Source organism: Erpetoichthys calabaricus, chromosome 1, assembly GCF_900747795.2.
Source record: "Erpetoichthys calabaricus chromosome 1, fErpCal1.3, whole genome shotgun sequence".
Lineage (NCBI taxonomy): Eukaryota > Metazoa > Chordata > Cladistia > Polypteriformes > Polypteridae > Erpetoichthys > Erpetoichthys calabaricus.
Genome location: NC_041394.2, coordinates 149,781,807 through 149,796,028, shown reverse-complemented (window position 1 = coordinate 149,796,028; position 14,222 = coordinate 149,781,807).

Genomic DNA, 14,222 nt, shown 5'->3' with positions numbered 1-14,222 from the left:
TCAGGCACGTCTCACAAATGCACAAAACATGTTTTCTTAAATTAAAACCATTGATCCTTCAATGTGGAAGTATTCAGTAATTTTTAGGGCTTTCCTCAACATTGGGACTCAAGTATCCAAGAGTGGGCTAGTTATTTTTTAGCATATGTAAAATATGCTTTGCTTTTGAACACAGCTTTAAGTGGCAAAATAATATATACCGTAATAGTGGAAAAATAACTTTTGACTTGAAAAATACCAAACAAATCCTTTAATAAATGTCAGTGAGGAGATCAAACACCATTGGAGAGGATGGAGATAGAGAGAATGCTGAAGGAGAAGGAGTGGGTGGTGGGGGGGATTAATATGTGTCATGCTCCCTTCAGAGTTTTGGTGGAAACACTTCACATATATTATGTTTGTTTTTCACTTCTCTTTACTGAACATTTGAGAAGTCAACAGTACACCATTTGGTTCTACAGTGGTAGTGCTGCTGACTTGCAGTAAGGAGACCAGGGTTTGTGTCCAGGGACCAGTGTGGAGTTTGCATGTTCTCGCTATGTTTGTGTGGGTTTCCTCTGGGTGCTCCTGCTTTCCAAAGACGTGCATGTTACATGAATTGGTAATACTAAATTAGCCAAAGTCAATGGTTGGGGGTGTGTGTGTTCGTCCTGTGATGGACTGATACCCTGTTAATTTGTATGATTAATGTGGCTTATTTAATGCATTAATAAATATTGTCACATCTAGGGCCAGCAACGAGGCAACCACCTTAGGCAGTGCTTTGGTCAAGCACCGTATAAAAGTTTTATTAAACAAAATTTTCATTTAAAGGTTTAATATTTTGTATTACATAGTTCACAACAATATGCCACATGTCAATATGTAGCACTGGCGTTCATTTTCTTGATTTACACATACTGGCATAGGAGCAGGGGAATGGGAGAAAGGGGGGGTGGGGGTGGTTTATAGCAGTCCTGGTGTAATGCTAAAGAAAAATTGTGAAGGTAAAAATTACATTCTTTTTTCACATCATGTTTCTGTAAGAAGACTGAATCAATATTATATCATATAAGTCTTAAATAAGTTATAACTATAACCACAATAAGTCTCTAGTACCTCAGTACTTATCTCGCCAGTCTGCTAGCCAGCTTAAAGTGCTCACTGCTCTAATATTGTGACAAAATTCTATGAAACAGAAATGCAATGATTATCCTTATCAGTGTTCAAGTTTGCAGTATCTTTGCTAATTTATGCAAAGAATGCAACATAACCATCTAAGTAATGCAGTGTGTCAGCTATTAAGCAAGATAAAAGCTACAGAGATCTTTTTTTAGCATGCCAGGAGCAAAGGTGTAGGTAGAGCAGTGTTTTACCGCTGTTTTTCTGTGATGGCATACTTTTTGTAACCCAAAAAAATCCCAAGGCACACCATGATTCCACCAACCACAAAAGCATTAAATCTATATAAGTGCTAAACTGTCCAAAGGGGGGTGGGGGAGGGGGGGGGGTGGGAAGCAATTAAATAAATCTTCAGCAGTGCATTCAAACTCAACAGTCATTTTGATTGTTTAATTTTTACTTTGACACGTCTTTGTCTCGTATCCTATGCTAATTTTATGATTGATACATTGGCCTGGTTTTCTTATTGCATTCGTTTCAACTTGCCTTTTAGGAAGATATTCAAATTTCAGGTTGTTATTTTGTTAAAACTTCAGGTTTAAGGTCATTGTTTAAGTTTAAAATATGCTATTAATTTTTTTTTATTTCTTTGTGTTCATTCTGTATTAAATATTTGATTCAGTGTGAATTTACTTCATGATTTATGTATTAATTTTATAATTACACGTTTTAATGTTAGATGCAATTAATTGCAAATAATTTAATACGTTTATGCGATTAATTAGTTTAGTTTTTTAAATTGATTCATAGCCCTATTATATATATATAGGGCGAAACACGTGTCGCGTACTCTTTGCATTATTTGACAGTAAAACTATTTCAACCATTCTATGATCTGCTTCTCGCAACTGAAAGAGGGCACTGTGGCAGATGTTAGCCGACTTGCTGATCAACCACAAGCGTTACCTGGTAGGTAACCACCCATACAATCAGATTGTGATTCAGACTACGAATGCCATGAATGTAATTACCCCGATCTACATGATGGGTAGAGGAAGGGCATAAAGATTACTAATGAAGTCTAAGAAGAGCTGCAGAGATTTAGGAGGGCAGAATGATCAAGGAGCTCAATTCAAAAATGTCACATACAGATTTGCCAAGGCGATGCTGGTGGAAGGAAGATCTTGTACATTGACAAGCTCCATATTACAGGTAGAATAATTTTTCAGAGAAACTCAATGTGACACATTTAGAGGCCAAGACTTTGCAGACAGCCTAAAAATCAGCAGAGTTTTGTTTCCCTTCAAGGAACTAGACATCAGTGAACCATCCTGGAAGGAAGTCCACGAGGTTGTAAAGAAGTTTCAAGCAGTGTCTGCTCCAGGATTCACTAACCTACCCAGAGGTCTATAAGAAATGTCCATTATTACTCTAAAGGCTTATGGGCAAAAGCGAACATTTCATCTAGCTGGAAAATGCCAGAGGTTTGCTTTCTGCCAAAGGAGACATATTCATCTATGTTTAAGCAGTGTAAACCATCTCTCTGCAAAGTGTAGGCCAAAATGTACTTTGTCTTTGCAAGAAGGTTGACCACCTACATGAATAATAAAGGATACGCACTGTGATCACTATGGGGCGCAACTGATCCCTAAACCCCAGACACAACTGCAGAGACACAAGGCCTGGTATAAAAAAGAGGTTTATTCTCACAAACACATTACACAAAGGTTTCAAATGTGGCTTAAACACAACATATTTCTTTCTATCTTTCTTCTCCTCAGCACCTCCCAGGCGAGCTTTGTCTGTCCTCATACTTGACTCAACTCGCCTGGGTGAGGTAGAGCGAGTCCTTTTATTTTGGACCCAAGAGTTCTTGTGGTGCTAGGACATAGACTGATGGATGTACTTCCTGGTCAATTGGACATTCCATGAAATAGAGATCATTAAATGTGACACGGAAATGCGTCCTCATAACAACTTGCAGCTGAAACTGGCACGACTCTGAGTGTACAGTGGCACAACAATGTGTTTAAACATTGTGGTTATTGTAATAAGGAAAAGCTGTGAATTTAATGAAGAGGACTTACCGTCAGTTGTTACCGCATGAAGGAAAGGGGTTACTGTAGCTCCTTATTCTCCTGCCATCTCCTTGAAAATAAAGATGCGTGCGCCAGTCCAGATGCTTTTTTAAATGTGGCGTTTGGTCGGGCGCATGAGCATTGCTCAGACATCTGGAAAAAGACAGCCAGGAGGGGAAAGGTTTTTTTTAAAGGCATTGAGTTTCTGGTTGTTTAACGTTTTTTTTGTTTTTGAGTTTGTTATTATTGAGATCTCAGATGTACAAAAGCGATATTGATTTTGGTGTTATTGTTTCTGTTGAGTGGGGTTAGGTTTAGTTTGGTTGTGAAGCATTTAGGTCATTTTCACCTTTAAGGGAATACAGTTAGATTCATCCTGCAGCAGTGTAGTCTGAGAGAGAAATGGCATCTGCTTTATGGGGTGTGGGACACTGTCCGCTAGGGGTCAGTTAACTGACTTAGGAAGAGAGAGGAGTTTATGAGCCATTAGTAACGAGTGAGTGGCTCTGTGTCTGGCTGCTTACAGTATGTGGAGAGTAACAGTCTCCTATTAGTCTGTTCAGGCTGCTGATAGTTTTGTAGTTTGAAGAACTAAATCATTTAAGACTGCTTCAGAGCCTTATTTCTCAAATAGTGGTCAGGCAGTATTTTTTTTCCAGAGAGGGAAAATTGCCTTTGAGGATAAAGCCATCTTTTTGGATATTTTGTTTATTTTTTCTTTATTTTCTTTTTTTGTTTAAACAACTTGTGTCCTTGCAGAAGTTAATGGATTTTTTTTTGTAAAATTTTTGTTTGTGAGCGTATACACTATATATGTTCCTGCACCAGAATTTTTCTTTCCAAGGGACTGATGTAATAAAAAGCTCTTTTACTTTTATCCATTACTCCTGCCATAATATTTTGTTTTGACTCTGCCGGTGTCAACTTCCGGTCCTGGTCGGTCCCAAACTACTAGCAGGCTACCTACTCCTATAGGCAGCTTGTGACATTAAACCCATCAGCTTCCCCGGGTGGCCCCCACAGAACCCAACAGGGCTGCCTGGGGGAACTGCAGGCTCTAACATTTCCTGAAGGTGTCTGTGTGGGAATCCTGACCCCAGGATGCTGGTATCTAGCATATTGGGGCCCCCTGTCAAGACAACAGGCTATCTCTCCCTGTCCTTCTGTCACATTGGCCTCCCGGCTGGGTATTTTCTTCAGTTCAACCCTACCTTAATGCTAGTGTGCCCACTTCTGTACTGGCATCTTCTACCACCCTCCTGGCTTAGGCAGAAAATTTCAGATGGCACTCTTTTTGTCCGGTTGTCACCTGGGTCATCCTGCCAGATAAGGTAAGGGAGTCCAAGCCATCCATTACAAAATATACATTGTGAAATGATCAGATTCGACACACTCGCAAGGTTTGGGGCAGCCACCCGTGTATTGTCCCTGGCTGCAATGGGTTTTGAAAAGTAGACAGAAGTGTCTTTGATGGAGTCCAAAAGTGAACTGAGTATAGGTTGTAAAAATGGCGGCTTTATATGCCAAGACCAGAAATGACCTATGGGAACTGGAAGTGACTTTCTTTCGACGTCATAACTGGAAGTGATGTCGTCCTAGGCACCAGAACTGGTGGTTACAAAATCCTATGCGCCAGAACCAGAAGTGACACCGTCCTAGGCTATGGAACCGGAAGTGATGTCTTCAATGATGAGTCATACATGTTTTCCTGCGTGTGGTCTGCAGAGACAACAGAAGAAGGTTTAGCTCACCCCATCACCCCCTGGCCTGGCATGGAATTACCTTCATTTGGTCCATACAACGTCCTCCTACTAGCATGTGCGTGACAACATCTATCCATAAGGGTTTTTGCAGGATGCTTAGAACACACAGGCATTCTCAGTTAGCTTATAGAACAGGTCAATAGGACCAAGGGAAACAACAGTTTTCTGGCTTGACCTTACAAATGCATATGGATCAACCTTTCACAGCCTCATTAGTATGGTGTTGGAGCATCACAACATCCTGTGGCACATCAGGGGGAAGGTTACCAAGTATCTGGGTGCTATTCTGGAAAACCAAGTTCACTACAGCATGGAAGGACATGGAAAAGGGGATTGTAATAGGATACACAGTATCCCCCTCCCCCATAAATCAGGCAATTCACAATTACAGGCTATATAAATGACCTTACCATAACCACAACATATCACCTTCATGCAAGATGGATTCTAAAGATGCTGGGAGCCTTGGCGTCTTGGGTGAGAATGGCATTCAGGCCCAAGAAGTCAAAAATCATGGTGATAAGGAAGGGGAAGTGACTGAAAAGTTCAAACTCCATTTCCAGGGTGAAGTCATCCCATCAGTTAAGAAGAAAACAATCAATTGCCTGGGGAAGTAGCATGATAACTCTCTCAGTGACAGAAAGAACACTGCTAGCAAGAAAAAGCAAGCAGACAAATTCAGGAGGATTGAAAGATGAAGACTTCTTAGCATATTGAAGTCCGGGCTCGACCAGCATAGACTGCTACCAAGACTGATGTGGCTACTGATGGTATAGGAAATAAGAGAAGGATAAACCATGAATGAACCACAGTGATGTGGAGAAGGCTTGGGAGAGAAAAACTGTAACCCCAAGCAGTTCATTATGGAGGTCAAAATTCCCCTATTGATGTGAGATAATCATCAACAAAAACATGAAGCACCCAGTGCAAACTAATCGCTAAATCTAAGGACCTTATAGTCTTTTTTTTTGGGACACGCTGGATGTTAAAAGACAATTTTATGAAATAAGTAAAAAGTATCTACTTAAATGTTTTTTGTCACTTCCCTTTATTGGTATAAGGGTTTAAAAAATATATGGTAACATTCAATGTAACAATTGTTAGATGAGCATGTCTGTTGGTTCACTGGCACAATATTCAGAATTAATTAGTGCCCACTGCTTCTCTCATGCCCTCTGTCACTCTATGATTATAATGTGGTGAAAAGCAGGAAATGAAAATTTATAAATTGAAAACAGAGATTAATGAAAAGGCCTTGTGGATTAATATTTGCATAGCTCCAGGTAAACTAAACAGAAAGAGAAGAGAGCATAGAAGAAGTTAATTTCTTTGGGTAAATGCAATTACTTAAATAATAGTTGTGATTAGTTTGTTGCCTAATGTTTATCTAGGAGTGGTCTGTATTTAGAATGTTATCATTACCCCACTGCTTTTTTATACAGTAGTTAGATCTTACTGATATCCTTTAGATTGAGCAGCAAATACCCAATAAAGCCAAGAACAAACAATGTAATGGATAGACATTAAGCAGTCATTTGGTGGTATTATGCCTTGAAAATTTTACTTTGACTTGTATTTAAACTAAAACATTTTAAAGACAAGGTATTTCATGTAGGGCGGCATGGTGGCACAGTGGGTAGTGCTGCTGCCTTGCAGTTAGGAGACCCGGGTTCACTTCCTGGGTCCTTCCTGGGTGGAGTTTGCATGTTCTACCTGTGTCTGTGTGGGTTTCCCCCGGGTGCTCCGGTTTCCTCCCACAGTCCAAAGACATGCAGGTTAGGTGGATTGGCGATCCTAAATTGTCCCTAGTGTGTGCTTGGTTTGTGTGTGTGTGCCCTGCGGTGGGCTGGCGCCCTGCCCGGGGTTTGTTGCCTGCCTTGCATCCTGTGTTGGCTGGGATTGGCTCCAACAGACCCTTGTGACCCTGTAGTTAGGATATAGCGGGTTGGATAATGGATGGATGGTATTCCATGTATTATCTAATAAACTGCATTATTATTTGAAGACATATGTTTACTCTGAAATTGATACTTGCATTCCAAAATGGTTCAAAGAAATGTCATTTACAACTAATAGCAAGTTGAAATAACAAGGTAATGTGAAGCAGTGTATGTTACATTGTTTTGTGTTCTAGCACATAAGGAAATTCCAGAAATGGTTCCAACCCCTTTGTGGTTTGTTTGATTTGAGTTGGAAAGTAGCACAATGGAATTGTTCTTTGTGGTCTGATGAGCCAACATTTCAGAATAAAAAAAACAGCCATTATGGCCAAACGGGAAAAAGACCACCTAAACTGTTTTTTGGGTGTTTGGTTCAAAAGCCAGTGTCTGTCATGGTATGAGACTTGTGCCCGTGCCCATGGTAAGGGTAACCTGCACATCTGTGAGAGCACCATTAATGCAGAAAGCTATCCAGTAATCACAGAGCAACATTTGCTGCCATCCAGACCCCGAACGGTCCAGCAGCTCATAACCCACCACATTTTTCCCAGCTTAAAAGTGCATGGCTGCATAAGCAGAGAGTGCAGATATGAAATTGGCCTTCCTGTAGTCCTGACCTTTCTCAGACTGAGAATGTGTGGTGCATTATGAAGCACAAAATATGACTATAGTGGTCCAGTGCTGCTCAGATTCACACCGTCGAAAAGACAGTGATTTGTTTATTTTTTTGGGGGGAATCCCAGGAACACACCCAGCCTTGGTCTGACTCGCACCACACACACAGAGACACAAATTAACAGCAAATAAATAACTATAGAGTGAAACAAAAACACAAACAACAAATAAACAGCTAACCCTCCCTTTTCCCCATGACTATATTAAACAGTAACACAACAATAAACATCTAACACTAAACATTAATGACCTAGGTCTGTGTATTTTTTGGTATTTGAAATTTTGTTTCATTTAAAAAAGAAAAAGAGACACTTATTTGATTTTCAACTTAAAGGGAAAAATGACAAATGCAAAGCAATTACTTTTTTCCTTTTGTTCTTTTGCACATCAGAAAAGAAAAATGCAAGAAACGAGAATGAGAAAACGCCCTTTATTTATTTCACAGTAAGTAACCAATAACGTTCATAAAAGAACTGCTACATCAATGAAGCAAAGTTTGCAAAGCTTGTATTTTTACCTAAAAGATGCAACTCAGTTTTTCTGCAGTCATATCCTCGTCCCAGAGTGTCACTCTTTTGCTGTTCCGAAAAAACAACGTAATGGTCCATCCTCTGCTGATGTCAATGTAACTTCAAGGCCGTCGATTGATGTATTGCGAGGAGGACTGTTCGCACATGTCGTCAAAAATCGCGCTGAAGAAGAAGTACTTCAGGTTTCAGACAACGAAAATGCGTCTGTTTTGTTGTATATGAACTATTACACTTTCGTTATTTGAATCACAAATAAATCCAGAAAAGTATGTGTAATTTTAAGTTTATGACTGCTATTTGTTACCACAGAATTAAAAAATTCCTTATTTTTCCCTCATTTTATTCGTTTCATTTTCGTTTTTTGCTTCTAAAATGAAATTTCAAATACCAAAAAGTACACGGACCGACCTAGTCCATAAACAGTCCAAATGCAATGGTAGCAGCTAAAGTGGAATAGAGGAAAAGATGACGATCCAGAGAACAGCTTTCTCTAAGTAAAATATTAAACAGTCCTACCAGTAGTCTTGATGCGGTGAGGGGTGATGAGATTTTGGGAGCGCTCCCTACGATGAAGCACGACAGCCAATCCAACACCGCTCACAAAACAGGCAGGCATGAGACAGTCCATACATCCTTACAGGTTCGACGATCCAGGATAGAAACGATATTGCACAGGTGGTATTGGAGATGAGACAGATGGGCGGATACAAACATAAAACAACGGGGGTCCCTTGCCGCTTAGCCAGCTCTCTTTTAAAGTTCACTCCTATCCTTCTTCTCCTCAGCAGCCCCTGTGCCCGTTGCAGATGTCCAATCAAAGCAATACCCTCCAGGCAGCTGGGAAATGGAGTTAATTAATCTGTAGCACTGCTACATGACAATGAAAACTCCACAATTGTGCAGCTGAAGACCTGCATGAGGGATTAATGGATGAAAATTCCACTTGCTAAACTTAACCAACGTGTGTCTTCAGTGCCCAAACACCCAAGTGTTATTAAATGAAATGGTGATGTTACACTGTAGTAAACACTCGACTGTCCTAACTTTTTTGGAGTATGTTGCAGTCATCAGATTCAATATTTAAAAATTCACAAGGTAAATATCAAGTAATGTGTTACTGTAGTGTTTTCAATACAGTACAGGGTAAATAATATTTACAAATGCCTCCTTGTTGTTCTTATAAGCATTTTCCATACTGTCCCAGCTTTTTGTTTTTATTGTGCACTGAAAAGAATGTAAAGAAATTAATAACTATCAAAATAACATCACATTTTAGGTCCTTATATACATACAACATCTATGAAAAAAAAGCAGTAGTGTATAGGGAGATCAAACTGTGGACATTTAGCCAAGCAATTGAGAGAGGACTGAGGATGCTTGAGAAGGATTATGGGAATAAGATGGCCAAAAATAATTAGTAATGAGGATTTCAGAGAAAAGACTGATCAAATGGAGCTGAGCGAAAAAGGTCTATCAAGAATGAAGGCCAAGAAAGAGGTGGAAAGATATGGTGATAGAGGAAGCAAGAGACAGAGGAGCAAGAGGAAGAAACCGGGAGGAAGTGGCACAGGATGGAGAGAAGTGGAGGAAGCTTTAGTAATAGTAATATAATGATAAAGAATAATTTGAGGTAGCACTGTATATAACTTATAACATTTATTTCATTTATTTTTCACAATTACTATCGCCATTATGGCTTAAATTGACCTATCACCAGTCACTTCTTTCCCAGTAACATGTCACTCCTTGTTGTCTATCTACCTATCTATAGACTCTCCCCAGCTCTCTACAAATCTTTCTAATAGCTTGAATAATAACATACATTGTTGTTTGTATTTGTTCAGTGAATTTGCTTTATTTTTTCTCTGACCTGACCAAAGGATAGGCTATATCAAATTCATGGAGTGGTTGAAGACACAGGTCAATTTTATTATGAAAACTATTAAGTTTTCTAAGAATTATTTCAGCTTTAATCATCTCAAGCTATGAACTGCTTACTGAGATAGATTTCCACTCTCTCTCTTACACATCTCTTTGCAAGTCAGCAGTTTAAATGAAAAGCTGTTTGTAATCTGTAATACCTGCTCAAGTAAGGATTTAAATGTGCAACATTTCTGAGGATCAATCTCACAGGTAAGTTCCCTCAATTAGATTTTTCCATATGGTGAGCACATACCTCTTGTACACCTTTGTCTAGCCGATTTAAGACGTGATAATATCCTTGTCTGTAATTTTAATTCCTCCAATTTAAAATGTAATGATGTGTGACTTACATGCGTCAGAATGCTGTACTTTCTAAAAACACACATATGTGTTGCCAAAGGCTGTTAGGAGTGTAGCACAAATTGGAAACCAGGATTAGGATTATTAAATACTTAATATAACATGAACTTAAAAAATAAAAATAATTATGAATAGTCAGTCAGTCAGTCATTGTCCAACCCACTAACATCCTGACACAGGGTCACGGGGGTCTGCTGGAGCCAATCCCAGCCAGCACAGGGTGCAAGGCAGGAACAAACCCTGGGCAGGGTGCCAGCCCACCGCAGGGCACACGCACACACACCCGCACACCAAGCACACACTAGGGACAATTTAGGATCACCAATGCACCTAACCTGCATATATTTGGACTGTGGGAGGAAACCCATGCAGACATGGGGAGAACATGCAAACTCCACGCAGGGAGGACCCGGGAATGGGAAATGGGGTGGGGAAGTTGGCTAAGAAGTTATGTTCCATAGGTCCTCCTGCTTGTGTTACCAGGTTGAAATGGTATTTATAAATATTCATCTCCATTAAAAATTGCATTTCTGGCTTTGCTTCCCGGGTCCACCCTGCGTGGAATTTGCATATTCTCCCTGCTCAGCAAGAGAGTCAGAACTACATTAGAGAAGAGTCAGCCTTGTAAGGTCAAAATCATGGTGTCTGTTCAAGTTCAGACATTAGAGAAGGAGGAACAGCACCTAGTCCTAGGTGTACCCGGTGCACAAGGGATTAAATCCCTGAGAATTAAAGTCCTTATTTGAAGGACCATTGTCTAAGGCTGTGGGATATCATAAGAGAAAGCTGAATTTCAGATAGCTTTTCTGGATATCTGTCAGGCTATAATAAAACAGACTAAAACTAATACTTGTATGAACTAGGAAACACTTTATAATAACTTCATTACTCTTATTATTAAACCTTTATAAATCTTTACAAATGGATAACAAGTTTCAATTAGGTACTGCAAAAAGATCAATAGTTAATAAAGAGGCATTATATGATGCTTGTTAATGATCTATTAATGATCATTATTATAAAGTGTGGGCGGCACGGTGGCGCAGTGGGTAGCGCTGCTGCCTCGCAGTTGGGTTACCTGGGGACCCGGGTTCGCTTTCCCGGGTCCTCCCTGCGTGGAGTTTGCATGTTCCCCCCGTGTCTGCGTGGGTTTCCTCCGGGCGCTCCGGTTTCCTCCCACAGTCCAAAGACATGCAGGTTAGGTGGATTGGCGATTCTAAATTGGCCCTAGTGTGTGCTTGGTGTGTGGGTGTGTTTGTGTGTGTGTCCTGCGGTGGGTTGGCACCCTGCCTGGGATTGGTTCCTGCCTTGTGCCCTGTGTTGGCTGGGATTGGCTCCAGCAGACCCCCGTGACCCTGTGTTCGGATTCAGCGGGTTGGAAAATGGATGGATGGATGGATTATAAAGTGTTACCAATACAAGTATATTACAAGTGACATCTCAACCTAGATGAAGGAGCACCATCTACAGCTCAACCTGGCAAAAACCAAGCTTCTTGTGATCCCGGCCAGCCAGTCTGTTCAACTTTCCATCTCTATATAGCTTTGCTCATGGTTGCTAACACCTGCCAAGTCTGTACCTAACCTTGGGGTGGTGATTGATGGAGCAGCTATCTTTTTGTGACCACATTTCTTCTCTTGTCTTTTTCATGCAGGTTCATGCTATACAACATCTGCAAGTTCAGACCTTATCTGACACAGTATGCTCCACAACTTCTGATCCAGTCTCTGGTCTTGTCGCATCTTGACTACTGCAACTTACTTCTGATAGGAGTACCCGCATGTGCTATCAACCTTCTGCAAATGGTCCTGAATGTAGTGGCCCGCTTCTTATTTAACCAGCCGAGATGGGCAAATGTCACTCCTGTCTTCAAGTCGCTACATTGGCTCCCTGTAGCAACATGCATTAAGTTCAAATCCCTGATGCTTACCTACAGAATAGTCAGCACCTGAGTAAATTGGAGACACTGGTGAGCTTCTTCAGGTCTGCCAATGAACAGTGTATGGTGATGTCAGCTCTGCATGGTATCAAGTCCCAATCCAGACTTTTTTCCTGTGTAGTTCCCAGTTGATGGAATGAGTTACCCAAATCCATCTGTACTACTGACTACCTCACTGTATTTAAGAAGGAATTGAAGATCCACCTGTTGTGTGAATATCTGTCCAACTGATTAAAAAAAAGACCTTTGCTCTGTGATCTTTTATATTGTTGGTTAACTTGTTGTTAGACTAAGTTTAATTGCTTTATTGATTATAATCCATGATTGTAAATGTATTAGTTATTACATCTTTTTTGGTTGTAGCAATCAACTTTTTATTACCTGTCCTACTACACTTGTTGAACAAATAAGCCTAGCATAATGTTACTTGATTATATTTACCTCTTTTGTAAGTCACTTTGGATAAAAGAGTCTGCCAAGCACATAAATGTACATGTAAATTATGGATCATTTACTCTAAAGTGTTAAGAAGTATGGCATGTTCTGCTGTCATGTATACATACTACAGTGAGGTTCCCGTTTGCAGGCCTTCACAGACTATTAACCATAACAGGACAGGTCAGGCAGTAAATAAATTCAACAATAATTACAATACCTAACAGTAAATAAAGCATAAGACACTATTATAAAACTAGCAGAAGGTCAGTTAATGGGATGATACCATTATATGATTCCATCAAAATCATATACAGTACCCTTCACTACAATACATTGCAAAGTGATTTCATTTTTCAAGTAACTGCTGTTAGTTTTGTGAATGGCAACCATAGTTTCACCACTAGATCACTGGTTTAGAGCTTCACATGTGTGGCACCATACTAAATTTGTACAATGTATAGCACCCAATGTCAAATACAACATCATTTTATTTGTTTCATTTTCTGTGAGACAATGGCTCCCAAGCAGAACCTACTGTTGTGTTTAGAATGTAAAGAACAAAGCTTCATGTCTGAGCAAGATATTGTAATAAATGGACTAAAATTGTAACTAAATCACTGCAAGGGCACAACCTCCTTATCTCTTTGTTCTTCATGGACAACATATTAGGGATCAACCAAGATGTAAACAATTTATGACTCTAAGAGCTGCATTACAGCATTTCACAAGTAACATTGTCCTTTTAGCCTTATCATCGTAAGATCTCCAGTGCACACTGGAAAGGTTTGCAGCCAAGTGTGATGTGATTTGGATGAGTGGCTAGTTCCCTGCTGGTGATAGGGTATGCAGCTAGTACAAGTGGAAGTGTTCATGTACTTGTTCCAGAGTTAAGGTAGAGGTGATCATGGGATTCACCAACAAATCGGTTCAGCCACAGAAATTGGACCAAGTGGTTGTGATAATATGGGCATGTACTTGGAATGCTCCTTGGGTGTTTGCAACTGTAATGAACCAGACACAGTTCTTTGGAGAAGATCCTTGGGGCAGATTCAGAACACACTGGATGGGCTAGATCTCTTGACTGGTGTGTGAGTGTCAGATAGTGCTGAGGAGATATGGAAATTTCTTATGGACAAGGTGGCCTAGTTGATCTCGCTCAGCATGATTGCAGCCTCACCTAGAAAAGTGTAGTGGGAATGAATGAATGAATGAATGAATGAATGAATGAATGAATGAAAAGTATTATTTTATTCTCCCTAAATTGGATAAAGACGGTTTGAAGATGTCATGTTATGATGTAATTTGTAAATAGAAAAAAATGTCAATATTGTAACAGTAAACAGAATTAACATTTATCCATCCATCCATCCATTGTCTCCCGCTTATCCGAGGTCGGGTCGCGGGGGCAGCAGCTTGAGCAGAGATGCCCAGACTTCCCTCTCCCCGGCCACTTCTTCTAGCTCTTCCGGGAGAAT